At 48.1% G+C, this 25,417-nt stretch overlaps 1 long non-coding RNA gene across 2 annotated transcripts; it reads left to right on the top strand.

Annotated features, from left to right (window-relative positions):
• Nucleotides 1-3,061: 3,061 nt before the first annotated feature.
• On the top strand, nt 3,062-23,276 carry LOC122215165. Of its 2 annotated transcripts, XR_006200273.1 has the most exons (5): nt 3,062-3,252; nt 11,511-11,642; nt 15,783-15,941; nt 17,379-17,476; nt 22,548-23,276. It is a non-coding gene; the product is annotated as an uncharacterized LOC122215165 (long non-coding RNA). The 2 variants fall into 2 exon arrangements; XR_006200274.1 differs by lacking the exon at nt 17,379-17,476.
• Nucleotides 23,277-25,417: the final 2,141 nt, after the last annotated feature.

Genomic DNA, 25,417 nt, shown 5'->3' with positions numbered 1-25,417 from the left:
GAAGTTGGACACTTAACCGACTGAGCCACCCAAGGTGTCCTGCAAGTTTTTCTTTTAAAAAAGACTTTTAGCAGCGTCTGGGTGGCCCAGTCAGTTAAGCATCCAACTCTCAATTTTGGCTCAGGTCATGATCTCATGTTTCATGGGATTGAGCCCCGTATCGGGCTCTGTGCTGACAGTGTGGAGCCTGCTTGAGATTCTCTGTCTCCCTCTCTCTCTGCCCCTCCCCTACTTGCTCTGTCTCTGTCTCTCTCAAAATAAATAAATAAACTTAAACAAAAAGACGTTTTGCTCATAATAATGGTCTATCTTTTCCACAAATGTGACTTTGATTACATACCATAGAATCTTTGAGCTGGAAGCCATCTTTCTCAAACTCCTGTCGTCAAAGTTGGCTACAATGTCATCAGAAGAATAGAAACCACATCCCTGGGGAAGGAGAACTTGGTACTTCCTTCTGCACACACAGTCGTTTTGAGAAAGCCTTTACGGCTGTCGGACTTCAGTCTCCATGGTGATAACTTAAGTTTGGCTTCATTGGGGGCAAGAGCAAGAATGATGTCATCCAATCGTCCATACAAGGCATCTTGGTATTGGCCAAGATGGACAGCCAAGTTTTCTGTGCATCCTAGACTGTACTTGTCTCCTTAAAGGGTGAGAAAATGGTTTCGTGATTAAGAACTAACATTTCAAAGTGTTTTGTTTTTGATCATCACATTTGACCCCTGATGAGGGGGTTATTGATTTGATTCCCATTTTGTAAGTTAAAAAACTGACAGCAGATAAATCATTTGGCCAATCATTTGGTATACAGTGCATGTCTCTATTGACTTGAAATACAGGACTGTTAGCAGGATTCCATGCTTCTTCCTAGTTTCTATGCTTGAGTTCACCTCTGGCCCTTAGAATGAGTTACACATCACAATTAGGAAAGAAATAACCATATGCCACTGTGAAGGTCAAGTTAAAAAATTTTTTTTAATGTTTATTTGTTTTTTGAGAGAGAGACAGAATGCGAGTGGGTTAGGGACAGAGAGAGAGGGAGACACAGAATCCGAAGCAGGCCCCAGGTTCTGAGCTGTCAGCACAGAGCCTGACACGGGGCTCGAACTCACGAGCTGTGAGATCACGACCTGAGCCGAGGTCGGACGCTCAACTGACTGAGCCACCCAGGCGCCCCTGTGAAGGTCAACTTTATGTGTCAACTTGGCTAAACCACAGTACTTAGATTTGGTGGAATATTATTCTAGAGGCTCCTGTGAAGATATTTTCTATATGAGACTAACGCTTAAATCAATAGACTTTGGGTAAAGCAGATTGCTCTTCATAATATGGTGGGCCTCATCCAATCAGTTGAAGGACTTAATAGAAGAATACTGACCTTCTCCTGAGAGGAAGGAGCCCTGACAGAGACCACATTTTAGACTCAAGCCGCAACTCTTTTTTTGGGTCACCAGGCTGCCAGCCTACCCTGTAGATTTTGGACCTGACAAGCCTCCACACGAGCCAATTCCTTAAACGAAATCTGTTTATGCGCGCCCTCTCGGTTCTATTTCTCTGGAGAACCCTGGCTAATATCGATTTTGGTGCCGTGGAGTGGGGTGTTGTTAACAGATACCTCAGATTACTCAAGTGGCTCTAGAACTGGGTCGTGGGGAGAGCTGGAAGAGTTTTGGAGGTGCCTGACAGGAAAAGCCAAGATTACCTTGAAGAGACTCTTGACAGAAACAAGAATGTCAGTGGTGCTGCTGGTGAGGTCTCAGGTGGGAATGAGGAACGTGTTATTGGAAACTGGAGGAAAGGTGGTCCTCGTTACGAAGGGGCAAAACGCTTGGCGGAACTGGGTGTGGTGTTTTGTGGAAGGTAGAACTTGTAGGTGATTCACCGGGATATTTAGCGGAGGAGATTCCTTTTTTTTTTTTTTTTTAAGTTTATTTATTTATTTTGAGAGACAGAAAGCACCAGCAGGGGAAGGGCAGAGAGAGAGAGAGAGGGGGAGAGAATCCCAGACAGGCTCCGTGCGGTCAGCGCAGAGCCCGAGGCAGGGCTCAAGCCCACAAACAATGGGATCGTGACCTGAACTGAAGTCGAGAGTTGGACGCTTGACCAACTGAGCCCCCAGGCATCCCTAGCTGAGGAGATTCCTACGTAGAGCATTGTGGCTGCTGCCTGGCTTCCCCTTGCTGCCTGATAACAAAATGCGACAGGGGAGACATAAATTGAAGAAAGAACTGTTAGGCCAAAGGGAACGAGTACTTGAAGATCTGGAATGTTTCAGCCTATCTGTATGGCCCCAGATGAGAACGCTCGGTCTGGAGAGAACACCGAGCGTGTGGCTGGACAACCATTTGGCTATCAAGTGACTACAGGTATGACTCATGGATCCAATTAGCTGTCTCAGCAGAAGGGCTTGGACCGAAGGGGACGGAGACAGGACACGATGAAGGAACGCTGCTGGGCTTCTGAGATTTTGCAGGACGAGCCAATAGGGCTCTCTGGCTGTGAACGTGTGTTGTCCTTCCAAAAAACACGGAACTCTTGCCCAGGGCCTCAGGGCAGGGCTGCCTCCCTGGGGGACCAGAGGGCAGAAAAGGGAGCCAAAGAGGCTTATGACCTCAAGCCTTTCATCTTCTTGACTTTTTCCCTTTGAATAGTAATGTCTGCCCTATGCCTGCCCTGCCGTTGTGTTTTGGGAGCAGATCCCTTGTCTGGCTTCACAGAAGAATTTTGCCTCGGGACGCGTCATACCTTGAGTCTCACCCATATGTGACCCAGTTGGTATTTCGATGAGATCGTGACCTTGGAGTTGGTGCTGGAGTGGGTTAAGGTTGGGGGGCTGTTGGGATGGGGAGAGTGTGTTTTACATTTTAGGGGGCCCAAGGGTGGCATGTTATGGATGTTATGGGCTGCACTGTGTCCTCCCAAATCTACATGCTGAGGTCCTAGCGCCCCGCCCCCCCCCCCCCCCCCCCCCCCAGTTACGTCACAATGTGGCCACAGTTGGAGATCAGGCCTTCCCAAAGGTGATGAGGTAAAATGATGGTAAAGTGAGGCACAATGAGGTTGTATGGTGGGCCTAATCCAATAGGACCAGCGTCCTTGCAGGAAGAGATTAGAACCCAGACACATAGACTGAGAGGCGACCACGTGACGACACAGGGAGGAGGCAGCCATCAGCGAGCCAAGGAGGGAGGCCTCAGAAGAAACCAAACTTCCCAACATCTTGATCTTGAACGTCCAGCCTCCAGAACTGTGAGAAAATAGACCCCTGTTGTTGAAGCCCCCCAGTCTGTGGTATTTTGTTATGGCAGCCCTAGTAGACTAAAATGGTCACCAGTATCAATTAGATAATTTAGTGGCGGGGTGAGGGGGGGGGCACAAGCCACACCATGTTGGTGGCATTAAGAAGATAGATCTTGGTTATTTCACTGATCTTGTTATTTTAAAACTGATATTGTGTAGACTCGACTTTGATTACATGTTCCTTCATCTCTGATTTTTTTTTTTTCCATGTAAAATTACTTTCTCTTTAGTCTATTGCCCTAATAGCCCGGGGGGAAATATTTGCTCCTGAGGGTCATGGTTCAAATCTGCTTCATTTTGGTCAGAATATCTTTCTTTCCTCATAAACAAAATTACACTGTGATTTTAAGTACAGAAACTCTTAGAAGGAAAAGTCTGCTTTGGATTCCAAGAAAGTTTCCTCTTATTATATTATTATATTTCATCTTTATTGTAGACTTCAGGACTCCTATTTTGCTTCCAGACACTCCCTGGAACCAAGCTCTCCCAAACCAGTGTCTTCCCCCAGAAAGAATCGTAGGACCAAGGACAGTCCTTGGTCCCCCCTCTGGCTTCTCCCCAGGAGCACTCTAAAGAATCCCACTTTTATTTGCCCAGATTCCAACATTTAAGCACACATACATATGAAAAAAAATAACTGAAAATTCCCAATTGGCATCTCATCTTCTGGCTGTAGTTACCAACCCTGAAAGAAGAGAAGTAGCCGTGAAAAGGTGAAAGAGAATCCCGCCAATATTTGTCGATAGACTCAACATCGTTTCTGTGCAGTAATGACACGAGTTCATGAACATCTCTTCTTGTTAATTTACTTGCCTGGTTAACCAGAAGATCTCTCTTGTTTCACCTCAAAAAAAACTGTCAATCTTGAAAAGTTCCCATACTAAGAAAACTCCGCGTTCAATAAAATTGATTTTTTTAAATGATTGTGTCTCTTGACTTTATATTCCTGTTAGAACGATAAAAGGTTGTCCAGAAGAGTGTAGGAGATTGAAATGCTCAGGCAGGAAATGGGGGGTATTTCCATATGCCTGGGATGTTATTTTTTCTATCTTTAAAGTAGAATGTTCCCCCAAACTCCTCTTTGCCCCTGCAAAGAAAAAAACGTAAACAAAACTAGACCGTTATAGATCCTGGTTAATTGGGTTTCAGGAGATTTTGAACTTCTGGGATTTTTGTGCGTCGTTATAGCTCTGGTTGATGGTACATTTGAAGGACAGGTTGCAGGTGAATGAGGGAGACTGACTCTGTCACATACTCGCTGTGCATCAAGGCCAAGTCATTCCGACTCCGGGCCCTGATGGGGGAACCATAATATCTGCCTCACAAATTTTCATGTGCATCAAATGAGATAATGGATGTGAATTTACTCTTGAAACCATAACGGGGCTGTGCAGATGTTAGTCATTATTTTCAAACAGCATCTGTGACCTAGTTTTGATTGTGGTTTACTTTTGGAAGGAAGAGCATTGTAACTGCAGCTTGGCTCTTCTGGAACGAAACTAATTCAGGGACCTTAACTACCAGTGATCACATTACAGGCAGATACACTGCTGTCGAGGTAGACTGACCCCAAGGATGATTGTTCCTTGCTAATTAATGATCAGAAGCATTTCCGTCAGCGTACTAAATTCTGAAAATCCGTTTAAATAAAAATCATACTCGTCCGCAGAGCATCGCCTCCAGATTCGGTCGCCGTGCTCCGTTTAGAGAAGGAAAATACTCGTTGGAGGTTTTCCATGTTCAAATATTTCCATCGTTTGTAAGAACTTGCTTTTGTCACTCGTGCATCCTTTCTCAAGCAAATTTTTTGATCGTTCTTTCATCAGGTACATTTTCCTATTAGATGGTTTTATAGAAGGGACTGTTTTTTATTGCCTAATTGCCATATGGAAGAGATTAATCATTAAAACAAAAATAAAAGGGGCGTCTGGGTGGCTCAGGCAATGTCTCTATTGCTTTCCTGGCCCAGGGAGGATTTGGCCTTTCTGGCTTGCCCACCGAGTTGACCTTTGCTTTCTGGGCATAGTTTAATCCCGACACCTTTTATCTGTCATCAGGAAAGTTGGTTTCGAGTCTTTTACGGTCACATCGTTTTTGCTGCCCTCCCCAGATCTTATCCTACAAATCAGCACTGCCTTTTCTTCTCTTGGCCACCTGGTGTGGGTGAACCTTCATGAAGCAATCCTTCCCGTGGGGTTTGTCTGCTTGAAGAAGACCTGGTGTGGTGAAGAGAAAGGGAGGGGGCTGGGCTCCGGGGGACCCGGGTTTCTGCCTTGGATTAACTCCAGAGTGTTGCCAATGTGGCTGGCACGCTCTGGGCCTCTGTTGATTCCTCTGAAAAATAAGCCATTTGGAGGAGCTGTCCTCCAAGATTTTCCCCCAAATTTAGCTTTCCCATAGTTCTCGGGCATGTAGGACGCGGAAAGAATACGTGCTTCAGAGCCCGGCAGACCTGAGCTCCCAACGACTTTGAGAGAAGTTACGAAAGTTCGTTGAGCCTCAGTGTTCTTGTCTGTAAAATAGTGTTGATTATAAGCATTAAATGTACAGAAAATACTTCTGTATGGAAAATGCCACGATACGCAAAAGAGACAATTACCATTTCCCTTCTCCTCTTCCCGTCGCCTCCTAAAAAATTAAAGGAAAGCGACACGTGGAAATGAAATCGGAAGCTATCGGCATATTTCGCTGCGGAGAAGGAACGTGCCTGAGGACTGGCCCCTGCCCCTCCAATGCTCTTGGAGAACGCGGGGCTGGGATGAGGCTCGCAGAAGCTTCTGGTCCACTGACCCTCTAAGAGACGCTGGGTGGAGCATCATTTGAAGCTTCTCTAGTAACCGTTGCAGAAGGAACAGGGGACACATGATCCGACAGAGGACACGGGGAACGTGGGTAGCGTGAAGACAGAGAGACGTGGGAAACGTAGCGACAACTGTGACTCCTAAGGACGTTTTCGGTGACTCTTGCAAGACAGCGGAGCAGAGAGAGGATCAGAAAACTGAGGCGGCTCCAGGAAGGGGCACCTGCAGCCGTCGCGCCTCGGTGGCTTTCTCCCCTCCAGCGGAAATCACGATTAGGTTCCAGGGTAACACGAGAAGGTCAGAACTGACAGCGGCCTTTGGAAATCTGGTCTCACCTAAAGTCCACGTTTTATTTCCTCCCCCATCTCCCGATGGCGTAGTGCAGAACCGCTCTGTCTGCCTTCCTCTCGAGGGGAAGCCGGGACACAGGAGTTCAGGGGAGGCGCCTGGAGCCTAAGCCTGGGGATGAAATGAACGTAGCGGTGGGAAACGCAAGCATCTAAATTTAAGTAAAATGGAAAATTAAGCCCCTTGTGCTAGTGCAGTTTGGCAGACGTGGGGCTTAGCAGGGTAGCTGTGAAATAAATGTCTCAGTGCTCTGAGGTGCCCGTGCACTCTCTATAAACCAACCATGCGACACGGTTACCGGAAAAGTAAACTCAAGAGTAAAATGCATTATCAGAGGATTTACGATTTTTGGGGCAGAGAGAAGGAGAGACAGAATTCCAAGCAGGCTCCATGCCAGCAGCGCAGAAACCCCATGCGGGGCTCGAACTTACCAAGCGCGAGACCGTGACCTGAGCCGAGATCGAGAGCTGGACGCTTAACCGACTGCACCACCCCGGTGTCCCTACGGTGTTGTTCTCACCGTCAAGGTTACAGATGAAAAGGAAATGGGGGTCATACTGACCCAGGAGGATCACTGGGGGTTTGCCCACGCCGGTCACTTTGGAATGCCTCTCCCAGGCTGGTGCTCAGGGGGGCGTTGTTCCTCCTTCAAGACCCTCGCGGACATCTAGACCTTCTGTGCGCCAGCCCATGCTGTACGGTAATCCACAGCGGTCATTCACACACAGCCGCTGTTCAAGCCAGGGGCTCCCGGGGGGCACAGACCATTTGTCGTTAGCCTTGCATCCCTGTGGCCATTCGGGAATACCATTAGAGCTCTCTACCTGTTTGTCGAATACCCTGATTAATGAGAAGATTTTCACAAGCATTTAATGATTCATCTACCTGTTTAACAGTACTGACGGAGCTGCTACGAAGGTCATGAGGTGACTGCACCAGATGAGATCGTGCACAGACCCTGTCTCAAGGCGTCTTGGTCCAGCCGAGATCTGTCATACGAAGAGCGGCTAGAGGAGTTGGGGATACTTAACGAGGGTACAAAGGTCTTAGGAAGAGCTCGGCAGGGCTTGCGATATTTAAAGGGCTGGAAGGGAGAGCGTGTGCAGCCTGGGGGATTCCAGAGAGGAAAGTCGGTGGGAGTTTGAGGGAGGGAGATTCCAGATAGTAGGAGGAGTCCCAGGGGTCGATGGAATGGTTTGCCCTGCAAACGGCAAACCGCGCCAGAGTGGGAGTGTTTGTGGCCGACGCCTGTGACGCCCGCCTGACCGGAGGGGATGTCTGCTAGGAAAGAAGATGCACAGCCAAGCCCTGGGGGGGGGGGGTCTCCTCTGGTCCCAGAGAGTCTTGTGTGTTCCCTGGAAGAGTGGTTTCACAGAGCCGATGTTTGGTCCCAAGCTCTTACCTTTGTCTGCTAAAAATAAAGCCCAAAGGCAAAAGGCAACGAAAGGTCTACTTGTTGAGGAACATTTCTAGGGGCTGCTCCAGTAAGACCCAAGAGAGAGTTCAGTGGCCTGCCTGACATAGACTCACGGGGTCACCTCGTTTGTCTCTGCTTCTCCGGTAGCCGTCAATCTAACGGGTGTGATGCTTGACGTATGGACAGAGCATCCTTCACAGGCACCATGTTGCTGTGCAAACTTCAGCGGGTTTGTCACCTCTCTGGGCTTTAACGAAACAGCCCTCGAGGGCCCTGCCAGCTCTCACATGCCAGCCTTTGTGTTTTATTCCAAAATGTCTTCTCTACCGACAGGGAGGCTGCTGACTGAGTCAAATAACGCCCTCGTCTGTGTATTCACGAAGATAAATGCAATCCCTTGCTCACCCATGTAAATCGGGCTCCGGAAATAAATGAGTAAGACGGTTTTGATGGCTATTAAACTGGTACCTGCAGAAGTATGGAGAGTTTTACATTTGCTGGAAGGGAGAGAGGTCATCATTTATTCTCTCTCGCCCGCCAGATCTACGAATTTTTTTCCTCTTCTCCCTGGATTGTTTTTCTGGCATTTCCCAACTCCAGGAAACACATGAAATATGTTATTTGAGAAATTTCGCAGGCGCGTTTCAAAATTGGGTGGAAACAATGTAGAAAAAGATATCTTTGTTGATTCGGAAAAATAAGTGGGACTTGGAAAAGCAGAAGTTATTTCGGATTTAAGGGTTTGAATGACATTCCTGCGCAACAACCCGGCCAGCTCCTTTCTGTTTTTTAAATTTTTTTTGGCAAAGGTTAAGATTTTGAGCACGTAGACTTTGAATGCAAAAGTCGTCTCTTATTTTTGTCCCAGTTCAGATTATTGACTCTGATAGGCCCAGAAGAGATGGAATTGATAAAAATAGCAAATTGCTGTTGTTTTTACATCTCGGAAAGGACGACATCTATGACTTCTGACAACTGTTTCCTAGAAGGAGCTGGAATGCCCTAGAGCAGCCTTGCGAAGAGCTACGCCAACACCGTCAGGTTAACCGATGACAGTTTGTGGACTTTGGAACCTAAGTCTGCTTGATGTCTGTGGCACCACGTAGACATCTACACCATTTTAACAGCAACACGAAGTCCGTTCACGTCCATCATCTCCTTTTCATTATGAAGGTGGCACCTGTTAATTGCATCAAATTCGGAAATATACTTAACATGATGCCCATGATAAGGCCGAGCAGCAGAGACTTAAAAAAAACAACTACAGATGCAGCCATGTCAGACTACTTTATGACTTTATATGACTTTTGAGGGCTTTAAGACCAAGCCACATCCCGGGGGGCAGAGGAGGGGGTTCCCCACTGAGGGAATGTGCCGGTGCTTAATTATCCTGGGAGGATGTAAATCTTGGAGCAGGGAAGGAGATGGGCCTTGCTCATGGCTTACAAATTAATTCTTCTAGGACAAACTCTCTGGGGTCAGAGGTCAGCCTGGCCCAGTTTCTGAAGCACAGAGCAGCGTGGTGCGGGATAGTGGTTGGTGACCTGCCGTTGTCCTGGAGGGTCAGATTGGCAGCCAGTCACCTGGGAGATGGCCCGGGAAGGTGGGTGTGGACCCGGGACTGCAGACATAAATGCTTTTGTCCACACCAGTTCCCCTCCATTGTCCCTAATGCTCTGTATCTTGTTGTGCACAGCAATCTGGGCTTGGGGGTGATCGTCGTAGACGCGGGGGTAATACCAGCAGTCGTAGTAATGACAATGACAATTAGACTCCCCTATAGAGCGTGTTACATTCTAGGCACTATTCTGAATACCGGGCGTGAACTCATTTTGTCCCCACGGCACCGTTATGAATTAGGTACTGGTATTTTCCCAGTTTGGCAAATTAGAGAGCTGAGGCACAGGCAGGCCCTGGCAGGGAGGGTCCCGGAGGTGAGCGCTGCACCGTAGAGGCTCTGCGGGGACCGGACCCCAGGGAGCGTGCCACAGAACCAGGTGGGCTAAGCGATGTGCTTCCCCCGGAAAAGAGTGGGGAGAGGTGGCAGATACAGCGGTGGGGGAAAGGGCGCAGCCAGCTGCCGCGGAGGCCGCCCAACAAGGGTGCGGGCTCGAAACAGGGGGACCTGGCCCACGGCACGGTCAAGGCAGCATCGGAAGCAAGCAGCGGCCGCTTCAGGAAGTTGAGATTCTCGCTAACGAGTTGGGGGCAGGGTCACGGGGTGTGGGTAACATATCAAGTGTATAAAACAGAATGAAAAATCTGGGGCGCCTGGGGGGCTCAGTCGATTAAGCGTCTTGACTCTTGATTTCGGCGCAGGTCATGATCTCACGGTCCGTGAGTTCGAGCCCCACATCGGGCTCTGCACTGACGGCACGGAGCCTGCTTGGGATTCTCTGCCTCCCTTTCTCTCTGCCCCATGAGTGCGCTCTCTCTCTCTCTCGCTATGTCTCTCTCAAAAGTTAATAAATAAACCTCAAAAAATAACAATATGTAAAAATCACCCATAGAGTCACCCCTGAAAGGTAACGACTCTGCACATTTTGGTATATATACACGTTTGTGTGGACATGTGCATAAAATGTGTCTCCCCTCGATTTCATATTATAAAAAGTTTTCAAACATATTGCACAGTTGAGAGAATTATGGACAAACGATGCTTTTTCATGTGGTTTTACACGCTGAGCCTGTTTCTCTCTCACTGAAATTTGTTATGAACGTGGTTTTTAGCGGCTGTGGAATACTTTATTGGGGAGCTCTCCCACAGATGGTCTTAGCAAAGGGAAGAAAACTTCCCAAGCTCCTCTCCCCACTACTCTTGCCCACCCTGGGACCCCTGTGCCCCTGCGCTCTCCCCTCTCTGTTGTAACCAGGAAAGAACTTCCCAGAATAATGGTTGACCTGAGCAGGTGTGCAATACATATTTATGGACTAAATGAATTTAACCAATGCCTGTTTTGGCAGCATTCACCGTCCCCAGTTCTGTCCATCATCTACGTAAACGTGGAAAGAAACGTACTGATTTGCATTTTTACACTGTTTCATAAGAATGATCTTTCAGGGACCCCTGGGTGTCTCAGTAAGCGGAGCATTAAATTCTAGACTTTGGCTCAGGTCGTGAGATTAAGACCTACGCTGGGTCTTATCTCTTAAGATTCTCTCTCTCCCTCTGTACCCCCTTTCTCTCTCTCTCTCTGTCTCCAAAAAAAAAATTATCTTTAAGAAGTGTTAACTATTAAATCAAGGGTTAGGAGCACTTTACAGACTTCTTGCTGTGTTTGGCAAACCGTTTGTAGAATGCCTTTGGGAGAGTGCTACTGTCCTCTATCTTTGCAGGATTTAGTTTTATCAGCGTGGAAGCACTCATCAACTCAGCTAGCCGTATTATTCAAGATGTCATGTGAACTTAGCTGCAAAGAGCAATGCATTGAGTTGGGAGTAAGTGTAGATACTCAGCTGGATTTTGAAAAGTGGTTCTCCTGAGTGATTTCTCTCCTCTCCATTGCAAACCTGTTTCAAAAAGAGATGCTACCTCTCTCCTCGGTGGATTCTCGGTCTGGCCTCACATGAACTTGCGTGGGTGGGACCCAGGGATTCCGACCTAGAATTCCTTGTAACCAATCTAATCTCTTCGTCCGCAGCCTCTGCTTTGCTGGGTCCAGGACGAGGGTCATTGCAGCTCAGCAGTGAGTGAATACTCTTGGCCATAAAACTCTCTGCCAACGAAAGACATTGTAAATATAGAGCAATGCAGTCTGGTGGTCATGGCTAAGGTGAGTAGGGATGCTGATATGATTCTGAGCGACATTCTCAATGCCTCAGTGTACAAATGAACGGGATATTGAATCCCTGAAGATCAGAAGGCTTCTTAAATGCAATGATCTATTCTCAATCACCTAGCAGGGGGAGGCCAGGTATTAGACAACTGAACTCTAAATATGATTTCATACACTCATGTCACTGCTCAGGTGTGATACCTCTCTCTTTACCAAACTTTTTTTTTTTTTTTTTTTTTAATCTTTCCTCCAAAGCTCTCAAACCACACAATTCAGCTACTAACCGAGGCTCACCTTTTTGGATTTCCCCTGCTGTACTGTGGTCGAGGTGCTAATTAGCAGGGAGAGGGCCAAATGGCGGGCGGCCAGAAGGAAAAGAGACGTCAAAAGACCCGCACAAACCACAAATGGGACGGCCTGTGCCCTTGTAAAGTTGAGACATGCCTCTTAGGAGCGAAACATAAAAGTCCCCCCTCCGCCCCCCGCCGCTTCCGAACATGGTCAGGTTCGGCAGCAGGCTCCAGCCTCCTCACCTGGTAATTGGGGAGTGGAATAACACCTCTCCTCTGGCTTGCCAAGAGGAGTAAATAAAATCAGATAAGGGGCAGCAGGCTAGGAAGCGATCCCCTGTTGAGCACCCCTGTTGTGTCAGACCGTTGGCAATGTTTTCCATTTAATTCTCCCACCGGCTCCGCAAGGCTTGATGGATGGGCCAACCATGGCGGGGACACCTGCTGAATGTCACATACGAAGTGGCCTGACCTCACTGCAAAGCCTTTGCTCTTGCTGCTGAGCCATGGTGAGGTGCGTGGCATTTTGTGGACACTCGGTCATGTCTGTTATTATTGGAGAGGACGGAGAAACGATGATCCCCTTGTTATGAATGAAAACAACAGATATTTAAAGCTGTTGGGAGCCTTTGTGCTCCGGGTTTCAACATGGGATTTACCTGTCCTATTTTAATCAGTTCGCATGAGCATTTGTTGTATAACCAGCACATGCTGTTCCTGCATATAACTTCGGTTACATAAATCTAAAGCCTGCTGACTGCTGGCGATCTTTAAAATGTAACGAGCTGAAGGATTCGTTTTGAGCCTTGGGGCAGGATGGCTTTAACCATTCCCCGAGCTCAGCTTTTAGGAGGATAAGTCTGCTGCATCTTTGCCATAATCCAACTGAAGCCTGGATTCCAAGCAACAGTGGATGAGATTTAAGTCTCTAAGAACGATATAAACTTAAATAAAACAAGGCTTAAGCGTAAAGTCCCTGCAAAGTCCCTGTGTCCACATTCCATCAGGATGACGTAATAGAAGTTTGGAAGCAGGCAGCCTCTCCCTTCGGGTCCCCTGACCGCTCCGCAAGACGGAAGTCAACGGGGTGGTGATCCGTGACTCTCAGAAGCCACAGATCACGGTGGGCTTTCTGAAGCCGGACGTACTTGGCTGTTGGCGGGTTTCTCAACTACAAAGAAGATCTCTGTTAAAAAGAAACAAAGCGAACTAGGAAAAGTTTTGGGTAATTGAAATCAAATTTTGTGTCAAAAGAGGAGCGAAGTAGGAGTTAGCTTTCTTCTCATTGGAGAAAAATCTCTATGCGGATAAAAACATCCTAACATTTAGTCTCGTCTATTTTGCTGGTGAGTCGAAATCAGGGCAGTGAGATCCAAGGAAGGGAAAGGATTTGGGAGTTTTCTCCCTCCCGCCCCCCCCCCCCCCATCTCCCATGGGATTCTTTCTCCTCCATTGGAGCCAAAATGCAGCAGATCGTGGCCATGTGGCCCCCAAGCCGAGGACAGATGTCATCTCAGCCTCCTGTTGTTCATTCATATGAAGAGATGCAGGGTGCGACCTACACTGGGTCACTCAGCCCCTCCGTTTCTCACATTTTTCATCTGCAGAATGGGATAATAAAAGTATCTACCTCAATGGGTTGCGTGCAGATCAAATGGGTTTTAAACATTAATTCAATGTGTAAGTTTAAATTAAATGGGCAAATCTCTCAGAACGGACCCAGGCACATTGTAGGAGCGAAGGGTTTGCGATTCTTCTATCGTGAAGACGAGAGCGTGGTCCTGGGTATGTGTGAAGTCTTTGGAATCCACCTGACCTGCCTCCAAAACCCAGTTCTACCAGATGCCTGACCTTGGTTGGCCAAGTTGCATGAAGTCTCTGAGGCTCTTTCTTTCTCAAATTTAAAAACGGAGATGTCAATTCCTAACACTAGTAGCATTTTGAGGAAGAAGAAAGGATTGCATTTGATGATACATGATGATATCTGGCTCATGGCTAATTCTCTTACGAAGTATTTGTGGAAGAAAGTACCCCTGTGGCTGTAAGCACATAGTCCCACACACATCCAAATACAATCATGTTGGACTACTTTCCCTTTTTCGTTTTCAACTTTTGGATACATTGTAGAGAACCCAACTTAAAATCCCCAACCAGGGGAAAACCTAGGTTTCCTTTTTTGGCAAATGACCTCAGAAAAGAAGTGTATTAAGTCAGCTCAGGCTGCTATAAAAAACTCCAGAGACCGAGGGGGCTTAACCAACAGACATTTATTTCCTCAGCTCTGGAGACTGGAAGTGCAAGGTCAAGGTGTGTCCGGGCTGGTTTCTGCTGAGGCGTCTCTTCCCGGCTGGCAGACGGCCATCTTCTCCTGTGTCCTCACACAGTCTTTTCTCACTGGTGAGCCTCTCTAGCGTCTTCCTCTTCTCAAATGGACACCAGTTTCATTGGATTAGGGCCACATCCTTATAACCTCATTTAACCTTAATTACCTAAGTTAAGGTCCTATCCCCAAATATAGTTCCCCTGGAGGTTAGGGCTGCAACATGTGAATTTTGGGGTTCAGTCCATAGTAGGAAGCTTTTATATCACTTTTTCTTTCCTCATTCATGCTGACTCACTCATTCAGAGAAACATCGTGTTGTATTTAGCCATTCGGAAGCCAAGGAGATCGGCCTCGGAAATCCCATCAACCTTTTGGTTGAGGATCTCTGTCTTTGGCCCTGGGAGGAAATACGTTTCTGTTGTCCAAGCCACTTGGTCTGTGGTCCTCTCTTGTGGCAGCCCTCGCAAATGAATCCACGCCCTTACTGAACTAATATGTACTTTTAAAAATTAAGCACCTACTACGTTCCAATATTTCTTATGATTCTGAATGTGTAGGTCCTGCTTCAGATTTGACAAATTGGAATTTGAACCCCAAAGACCTGCCCTGCCTGTTCTTCCACGTCTAACCTCTGACCGTCACGTCACGAGTCTCAAAAATCAGCCATCAGATACTTCTGCCTTTCAGTGGCCCGCACGGCACCTCATCGGATCTTCTACCTAATTTCTCTAGTGAGCAACGGAGTCTGGAATCGGATCCAGTAGTAAAAAGAGGAGGCTGTGTTTGAGCTAGGGTGAGCCTCCCCTGGGACCTACGACCTGTTTTGCCAGAGACATTCCAGACTTTCTCTTGTTCTGAAACATGCAACTTTTTTGTGGAACTTATGGAACTGTTTTACTCCTGAAAATGTCCTATAATATAATCGGTCCCATTGGCATTGGGAAAGCTTATTGGATGCAACAGAACTGACTCTTTCACCAAAAACTCAACATGCACTCGGTTCACTTTTGCTTGATGAATGAATATCTCACCCAGCTTACACTTGTGTGAATCAGCCTTTTCTTGTATGGGTTTCTCTGGTTGAGCTCCTGGTGAATGTTTAGCTCATCTCCTTCCAGACCCTCCCTGACACCTCCAGGTTTACCATACCTTGGCTCGGATGTCAGGTGAGTCACTTGGTTTTTCTTACTCTGTGTAGGTCGCTGGGCTGGGTGAGGTTCAGGCGAGCTCATGACTGTGAAAGCATTTTGAAATCTGAGATGTGGTACCGATTGTTACTATGATACTATCTGGAAGGGTACAGTTTGTTATTTTCCCTAAGAAGCCATTTCTTCACTTCTATCATTCTCTATAAATATCTCCTATTTACACTGTAGCTTCTGACCGTGTCTTTATAACTAACTGTTAGATCAAAAAAGACTCCTGAGGCTGGATCTTATTTAATTATCCTTGATTTCCAGCAAGGCCGGCCTAGGCTAGGGGATAGAGAAGCTTCTTAATAATTTTTTTTTTTTTCTGATACAGGGACTTCCAGGCCATGGTGGTGGATGGAGTGCAGGATTTCCGTCTCTCGAGGACCCACCCGAAGAACAAAATTGCAAAAGCCGACAAAGAGCCCCAGCGGCAAAGTAATCAAGCATGAGAAGTTGCAAAATGTGATGTTGTATCCCGTCAGAGGCAGGGGTAAGGAGGGATACAAAGTTCTTGACACATCTAGCTATTTCTCTGCCCCATGCCCTCATGTTATACACAAAGACAGGAATTTAGAAGATTATGTGCTTTCCCCATCAGTGCTGCTAAATTTAGAGAAAGCGTGAGAAGGTCTTGAATAAGATAAATCCCACCCCACGGGAGATGCTGGAGGCTTGTCTCCTCCGGGGCCTCTGAGCCAGAGACAGAGGAGTTTTCTGGGAGAAATCCTGTGGCGTGCTGAGACGGGGCAGCCGAATGCTTAGTTAGCACCTGCGTGTTATGGGAATCCCAAGCTGGAAAAAAAAATGACCCAGAACTGGGGGGTCTGTCTTTTAAAACTTTTGGGGAGAACCCATCAGAAGCAGGTGGAGAACTGCGCTGTGGGGCCTCTTCCACCCAGTGTTCGAAATCAGTTCATTTGGAATTTGTTGAGTCTTGGTTTACGGCTTAGTAGAGGGAACGTTCTTGCGACCATCCTCCCTACGGAAGAGAACAAGTGTATTTTGCATCGTCTTCTCCTACTTTGGCTCAGTTGGCCGCTTTCCACGTCTAGCTACTACCTGTCCTGGTTTCTACTTTCTCCCAACTTCAGAGGTTCACGCTTGCGAATGTGTGCGTGTGGGACTGAAGGGAAGTTTCCGTCTGTTCTCTATTAGGACTCTCCTCCGTGACTCGTTACCTTCAGCCGAAAAGTTCTTCTAAGCAGATTCAAGCGGTTGTCAGAGAAAGCACAGTTTGAGGTTATTTTGAGCGTTTGGGTGTCTCCACGTCCAGTCGAGGGCCTCTGAAACCTGCCAGCAGTCCGTCCCACTTCCTCTGCATTAGATCTATTTTTATTGTGATTCTTGCTGTTATCACCGGAAGACTGGACAACTCTCTGGTGAAGGAGGATTCTGGAAGATGAGAACTGTTTGTTCTCAGGTTTCCCCCCTTGTTTTAGGGCCACGTGCAATTCACCCAGCCTGTTTGTGATTGCCGGGGGCCTCCCCGGGGCCATCGGAAACTCAGGGTCAAAGACCTCCCCCGCTCCCCCACCCCCCATGCCAAGGATGCTGCCGCTTGGGGTTCAGAGTCCAGGCTGCTGGGTCCATCATCTCTCCTCACGCAGGAGTTCTTGTTTAGGGTCCACGTTCAGTGTCTCTGGAATTGGTTTCAATAGGGGATTTCTTCTCTGTCTAGATTACATGTCCCTCGAGGGTATGATCTTGAACTTCTGTTATGGCGAGGAGTCAACTGACATCCGCTGGATGTTTCCTTTGCTTTAGACATGTTCGGTAGCTCCCCAGGTCCTCAGGACAGTGAGCGGAAATGATCACAGAGGGATGAAGAAACTTGCCCGTGGTCACACGGTTGTTAGAGGAAGCACCGGAAACTGAACCCCCCCCCCCCCCGGCTTGCGTTCTTTCCACCTTGTTGTCTGTTCTGCAGGCTGCCATTGAGGTTGACCGTCTCCACAAGGGTTCACCGGATGGTCCATGACGACGATGGTCACAGGGTAGAAAGGATGGGACTCTATGAATTTCTTGGTAAGCGAGGATGATAGCTTTGCTCACCAAATCTCAGGATGTGTCACGGGGGAAAAGCCCTTGGGCGCAGAGGACCGGAGAAAGGGGTGTCCTCTCTGCCAGGTAGAAATCTTCAAGAAGGAGGTCTCAGAAGGAATTTGGGGGATAAGGTGGCTCTGCAGGCCAGATCTCAGAACTTCAAAGTCAAAGATGCGTTACTTACAGGATAAAGTCCCTGTCAGTTAGTGTGACACATCCTGCTCACAATCGGACCGTTGTCTGTGGGTCCGGCCGCCGTTTCCACGACCCTCACCCTGCCCCACACGGACAGCCTGCTATTGACCGCTGCCCATGCTTCCCCTGCCTAGAATGTTCCTGTTCCCTCTGTATCTCTCCGCACTTTGAATGAGGTCTACTCTTCCTTTAAGTCTGAACTCTGCTGTCTCATCAAAAGCCTTTTCTGGGCACAGTCCTGATAGAAGCTTTTCAAGGGTACAGATGACACTCCGTTTCTTTGCCCTCGGGACTTAGCACTATGGATAATGCACAGGAGACCCTACACTGAGTGTTTCTTGTGAGGATGAATGGATAAATTCCTGGCACAGCAGGGAGAGGCCATGTGGGGCTGAGATATCCTGCTGATCAGGAGACCCGAGCTCAGTCCTCACTCAGCCCCCTATAGGCTTTGTGCCCTCAGGCAAATGACTTACCTCCAATACTGAGATTCCCCGTCTATGAAATGATGTTAAAGCCTTGCTCACCAGGTTTATGAGATTAAAAATAAGATAAGAAATGCACACTGTGATGCAGGATTGGCTATGGGTTAAAAATCCCATCCACCCACACAAAATTAAAGATTGATAAATTACACTGCATTCAAATTAAGAAGTTCTGATCCCCAAAGGACACCATCAAGGAAGTGAAAAGGCAAGCTACAAACTAGGGGGTCCTAAACGTGACATCAGTAACTGCCCACCTCTAGGTGTAAGAACCCCTCGTGCCAATATAAAAAAAATCTCCCCAGTAAATACGGACAAACGCACAAGCAGGCCTCTTGCAGAAGAGGAGACACATCGGATGAATAAACGTATGGAAAGGGAGATCGAGAGCACACTGAGATGCCTTTTGGGATCCATTTGACTGGCAAAATTGACATTTCCGTGTTTTGCAAGGAATATGGGTCAGTGGTGTTCCTGCTACTTTGCAGTGGAAAAGCAGTCATTTTGAAAAGCAACTCATGATCGAACAAATCGGGAGACTGTAGATGCTGGCGAGGATGTGGAGACACGGGAACCCTCTTGCACTGTTGGCGGGAATGCAGACTGGTGCAGCCGCTCTGGAAAACAGCGTGGAGGTTCCTCAAAAATTCAAAATAGATCTACGCTATGACCCAGCAACAGCACTGCTAGGGATTTACCCGAGGGATCCAGGAGTGCCGATGCAGAGGGGCACTCGTACCCCAATGTTTATAACGGCACTTTCAACAATAGCCAAATTATGGAAAGAGCCTAAATGTCCACCAACTGACGGATGGATACAGAAGATGTGGTTTATATACACAATGGAATACCACGTGGCAAGGAGAAAGAATGAAATCTGGCCCTTTGTAGCAACGTGGATGGAGCTGGAGAGTGTTATGCTAAGTGAAATACGTCCCACAGAGAAAGACAACCTCTGATGGGGGAGGGGAGACAGACGCTGGTATATGGGAGAAGCACAAGATAAATGTTAATTAGAAGTGTCTAGTTCTGGGCTTGGATGGTAAGGTCAGGGAGTTCTTTCTGCTTTTTTTTTTTAATTTAATTTAATTTTTTTCAAAAATTTTTTTTTAATTTTTTTTAACGTTTTTTTAAATTTATTTTTGAGACAGAGAAAGACAGAGCATGAACGGGGGAGGGGCAGAGAGAGAGGGAGACACAGAATCGGAAGCAGGCTCCAGGCTCTGAGCCATCAGCCCAGAGCCTGACGCGGGGCTCGAACTCGGGGACCGTGAGATCGTGACCTGAGCCGAAGTCGGACGCTCAACCGACTGAGCCACCCAGGCGCCCCGAAATTTTTATTGAACTTCTATTTAGCTACCATAATATTGGTTTCAGGAGTACAATTTAGGGATTTGTCATTTCATATCACACCTAGTGCTCATTTTATTTATTTTTAAAAATATTTACTTATTTATTTTGAGAGAGAGAGAGAGAGCACGAGCACAGGCAGGGGAAGATCCGAAAGAGAGGGAGAGAGATTGAATCCCAAGCCGGCTCTGTGCTGTCAGCGCAGAACCGGACGTGGGGCTCGAACTCAGGAACGGTGAGATCGTGACCTGAGCCGCCATCAAGAGTTGGATGCCTGACTGACCCAGGGGCCCCTCCAGGGCTCATTTTAAACAAATAAGCCCAGACAATGCAAGGTCATGCAAAGCTCCATGATGACGGGCCGGTGTGCCATCGCCGATTCAATTCAGTTCAGCTCAGTATATCTTTTCCTCAAATACCTTCGTTACGTTTTCTACTGTGTGTGCACGTGGGTCCATGTTCCAAGTGTTTGGGTGGTTGGAAGGGGAGTAAGAAAGGCGGAGTGACTCTGGGTCAGTTTGTAATTGACCACAAACGTAGAATGATCACTGACTGTCAAGAACGTATGATCTTGGGAAGAGTCGCTGCCCTTCCGTGCCTCAGTTTCCCTGTCTCTGAAGAGAAGAATGGACCCAGTGGCCTGGAATTGCCAAGTTTCTGCGGCCCCTCCCTCCATCCCTCCTCACTGTGCTCACCTTTTCCTCAGCCTTCTCCTCGCTCCGGGATGTCCTCCCCAGTCGCTCTCTCGGGGAGCCTGGGGACGACCAGCGGAGGGCCACGTGCCGAAATCTGGCCGCACATCCCCGCTGGCATCTACGCTTCCTGCTCCGTCCCTCCAATCACGTTTGTTAATCACACAATTTAGTGCCCTAGTAAACACGGCCGCTGCTTCATTTCCCCGCAAGCGTCCTTGGCCCCGGTGGCCGGGGAAGATTTGTTTCCAGTCATGAACCAAATATGAAGGTCACATGATTTCGTGATTCTTTTTCCTTTCCAAAGAAATATGGGAGGCTTACGCAGGCCAACCTTCCAATTAATCCTGAGAACAGCTGCCTTCGAGGTGGGTGAGCCTGAATATTATTCACTCTCGCGGTCATTTATCAAAGAAAAGAAACGGTCTGCCGGCCTCCGATAGCTTTGATGCACTGGAGTCTAGAATGTGGTGCAGCTGGAAGATCCCTGTTTCACGGGTACGACCCAGGTCGTTACTTGGACCTGCGTGGGCTCTCGAGCAGCCGGGACGGTGAACCTTCTGTGCCCGTGGTGCGGACTGCCCTGCGTACTCACACGCGGTGCCTGAGTCGGCATCCACCTGCTGGTTACAGGGCTTTGGGACACCCAGGAGCCCCCCAGTGGCCCTGCAGGTGCCTGTTTATGCCCGGTGGCTCTTACCTCGCTTACCTCCTTAGCTCCGGTGAGCAGGGGCTCTGTCAGTCGTTAAGTGCCACTGGACGGACGGTGGGCCACCTCCCATAAGAAGAGCCCAGGAGGAAAGCAGCAGAGAGAACCTGTCGCATCAAAAACAAAACCAGCAGGGGCCCCTGGGTGGCTCAGTCGGTTGAGCGTCCGACTTCGGCTCAGGTCATGGTCTCGCGGTTTGTTGAGTTCGAGCCCCAGGCCAGTCTCTCTGCTGTCAGCATGGAGCCCCCTTCGGATCTTCCGTCCCCCCTTCTCTCTGCCACTCCCCCGCCCGCACGCTCTCAAAAATAAATAAACGTTTAAAAACAAAACAAAGCAAAACCAAACAGTGTGTCTATTGCAAACAGCTGTATTCAGGATCCTAGGAGGATTTCACTTGCCCCTAAATCTATGTAGGCAAGGAGATCTCCTTTAGTGCAGGTTCCCCCAAATTCCGCTTCGTCCTGTCTGATGGATGGATTCCCCGTGATCGGAATGGACCGGAACACAGAAGTCTTCCATGGTCGCAGGAGATAAATCCATTAGGAATGGAGTGGTGAATTATGTTCTGGAACGGCAGGGACCGGGGAAATTAGGTGGTAGCATATTGAGGGAGCACAAAATGAAGCAGAGAGAGAGAGAGAGAGAGAGCGAGTGAGCGAGCCTGAAAATGCTGAGCGGATCCCGAACAATGGTCAGGGCTCCATGTAAGAGGGCAGCCCTCTTACATGGGTGAGATTAACTTTTTGTGGGTGGGGCCAGCTCATAGAATCTCTCTCTGGAAGGTGACTTAGGAATTTTCATCCCGTTCCCAGGCAGGGAAATGGAGAAACATCTTCTGTGCTTGGAGGGGATACATTCAGGGTCACATTCCTCAGGGCGTGTGTCATTGGCTTCTGACCTAAGCAGACTGCTCGGTCCTTGACCCTCTTCTGGGGGTATCCAGCCCATGCCCTCAACTGTCACACACTTGCTTGGGCCCTCACGTCTCTGGTCTCATCCCTGATCTCACTCCTGGGGGTTTGGTTCACACATCCAACTCTCTCCTAGCTCTCACCCACCTCAGATTTCATGTCTGAACTGAATCCACTGGCCCCCAAACCTGCTCTGATTTCGGGACTATCACCAATTCCTCACTGAGGCTGGAATTCTGATGTCATCGTGTATTAGCCCGGGCCTTCAGAACCTACAGAACAGGATGCGTATGTATAGAAAGAGATTTATTACGAGGAATCGACTCACGCAATTATGGGAGCTGAGAAGTTTCAAGATCTTCAGGTTGAGTCGATCAGCAGGCTCGAGCCCCAGGAAAAGCCAGTGTTTCGGTCTGAGCCCAAAGGCAGGAAAAGGCCCAAACGCCAATTCGAAGGTGGGTCAGGCCGGAAGAATCCTCTCTTACGCAGGACTGTCAGCCTTTATGGTCTACTCACACCTTCAACTGATTGTGTAAGGCCCACCCAGACTAGGGAGGACAATGCCCCTTACTCAGTCCACACACAAACAGTTAATCACATCCCAAACACCCTCACAGAACCACCCAGAATTGTGTTCGACCATATATCTTGAGCACCTGGTGGCCCAGTCAGGGGCCACATAATAAGCTAACTTGTCATTTCGCTGCACAGGTGCTCAGTTTCAACTCAGCAGGCAAGTCATCTTCTCTCAGACGCTCCCATCCCTCCGCTCCGCGGCGTTGCCATATTCTCGAGAGCGCTCGTGGCTCATTCTGCGCCTTCAAGGGCTGATAAGCAACCTGCCGGACCTCTCTGCTCCCAGAGTCAAATAGGCCACTCACACATCTTTGCATCTTGACCCAGTGGTCTCTTGGCTGTGTCCCCAGCGTGCTCTCTTGCAAATGTGTGCACGTGCCTCATTCTAGAAGATATGATTACGATGTGGGACCCTGTGTCTCTGTGCAGCTCGATGCATCTCCCAGCCAAGAATGGGCATGAGAAGCCGGGAAGACCCGAGTTTGAATCCCGACTATATTAATTTCTAGCTGCGTGATCTGGATGGAGCTACTTAATTTCTCCGAACAGCAGATTCCTTTATCTGGACAGCGGTGCTAAAAACCTTTCTTCCAGCACGGGGGACTGTTAAAGAAAATGCCCAAATGGTGTCCGGGTCCTAGTACACGTCAAAAACTTTTGTCTGATCCAAGAAGTGGACTTACAACCTTTCTCTCCTAACATTTCATGAAGTCATCACATGCTGGACGCGCGGTCCACAGGTATGATTTTCTCCCCATTTTAGCGGGGCTTTGCCCCAACGCACTCTATTGTCTACATAATTTTTGGAAGCATTCGAATATATGTTCAGTGTTAGTAATCTCTTTCTCTCTCCCCTTTCTCTTGCGGCTGATGACCTGGCCCGAATCTTCACTTGGGAGTAAGGACCAGTGCTAAAGTTCTAAGCTACAGAAGTCTGCAATCTGCAGTCGCCAGGCACGACCTAGCGCCGTTCTACCGTTGGCGTGACCCCCGTAAGACCAGAGGATGCTGCGCTCTGGGCCTCGAAGGCACCACCGTGAATCCCCACCCTGATTCTTCCCAGGAGAAGCGAAGCGTTGAAAATTATATTCAGCTGCAGGAGTTTTCAGCCTCACATTCGGAAAGAGCAGAAGTTGCTAGAGGCTATTTTCAGAGAACTCCTAATAAGTACAGAACCCAAATACAGACATGGTTGTTAACACCCTGGGAAATGCCAAATCCAAGCTGGATCGCAGCCAGCAGAGACATGGAAAGTCCTAGATAGCTTATCTCAGAGCCAATCTGTATTACGCGGGAGGCGCAAAAGGCAATTGCAAGGGAGGACACGAGCTCTCCTTCTAGGCCCTACCTCAGCGCCTTGGACCGACAACATCAAGGTGCATCGGGCATTTTCTGAATCTGCGAGTAGGTCCCTTGTCCTGCCCTGTGTTCTATCCTGTGCTTCCAGCCTGCTTCTCCTTCAACCCACCCATTCTTCCTGACCCGTTTCATTCATTCCTGGGGCTTCAGGAACCTTCTCTCCCTCAACAAATGACTCCTTGTGATAGATCTCCAGGCTTGAGTTTTTAAACAAGTTTATTCTATTTATTTGTTTGTTTGTTTATTTATTTATTTATTTAGAGAGAGAGACAGAGAGAGGAGAGAGAGAGAGAGCACATGGGGGAGAGGCAGAGAGAGGCAGCGAGAGAATCCCAAGAAGGCTCCACGCTGTCTGCATAGCCTGACGCGGGGCTCGATCCCACGAACCGGGAGATCACGACGTGAGCTGAAATCAAGAGTTGGATGCTCAACCACCCGAGCCACCCAGGCCCCCCAGCCTTGACTTTTTGTCTGCATGTCAGGCACCTGTTTAAGCCCGCGACAGACACCTAAACTCAGCAGGCTTTTCTCCAGCTCTGTTACTCAGCACTGGGACACAGGTGCTTTGACTGCAAGCCAAGAGCTTTCTGCTCTCCACAACGACGCCTTGGGTGGTTGACGTGGTGGCTAATTGAAGTTAAAGCACCCATTTAGAATGGTTTTGGGGGAAGGTGACAGAAAGTCTGACTGTGGCAATGATTAGAATTTGGATTCTGAAGATTTGGGTTCAAACCTCAAGATGCAACCTTCATACCTTTCAGGCAGCATGGCTTCGATAAATCATTTCCGTTTGCAAACAGTAGAGCAAGAGAAGACACAATTAGTATAATTAGGTTAATAGCCTATATACGTATTATCTATATACAGGTTAATTATATGTATATATTGTAATTATGATTATATATGACGTATAACATGTATCTTATGTATGGATGTATATTTATACATGTTACACGCAAACATGTATTATATGTATGTATATTATCTGTACATACAACCTAATAATATATAATTAGTGTAAGTAGGATAATAAAAGTTAGTTGTGATGTTGTGTTTACCTCGTGCTAGGCACTGATCTAAGTGCTTCTATATATTAGCTCATTTAATTCTCAAAACAATTCTGTTAAGGATCATACTATTATGGTTCAAACTTTTAAAAAATGTTTACGTAGTTATTGTGAGAAACAGAGCGAGAGAGAGAGAGAGAGAGAGCGAGAGCGAGAGGGGGCAGGGGAGGGGCAGAGGGAGGGGGAGCCAGAGAATCCCAAGCAGGTTCCGTGCTGACAGCGCAGAGCCCGATGCGGGGTTCAAACTCACGAACTGTGAGATCATGACGTGCCCCGAAATCAAGAGTCGGACGCTTAACCGACTGAGCCCCCGGGGCCCCCCTCAAACTTTTCAGAGTAGGGAAGGGAGTCAGAGTTATGTGGTCCGTTCCCGCCCGTGTTTGCAGGGGGGTCGGCGTGAGGCACAGTGCACAATGCTTCTGCCCGGCGCCCGCCACGGCAGGTTGGTGTCCTTACCCTTTCCCTCCTCCTTCCCCTGCCCACCAAAATGCTGTCACCTTTACTTGACGTCTTCTGTAGCTTAAATATGTGCATTTTTAGTTTTGCAACGTAGACACGTTTGTATTAAACGGCGAATGA

This window comes from Panthera leo, chromosome A3, assembly GCF_018350215.1.
Source record: "Panthera leo isolate Ple1 chromosome A3, P.leo_Ple1_pat1.1, whole genome shotgun sequence".
NCBI classification, from domain to species: Eukaryota; Metazoa; Chordata; class Mammalia; order Carnivora; family Felidae; genus Panthera; species Panthera leo.
Note: the sequence above shows the minus strand (reverse complement) of the source record. Positions and strands in the feature narration are given on the sequence as shown.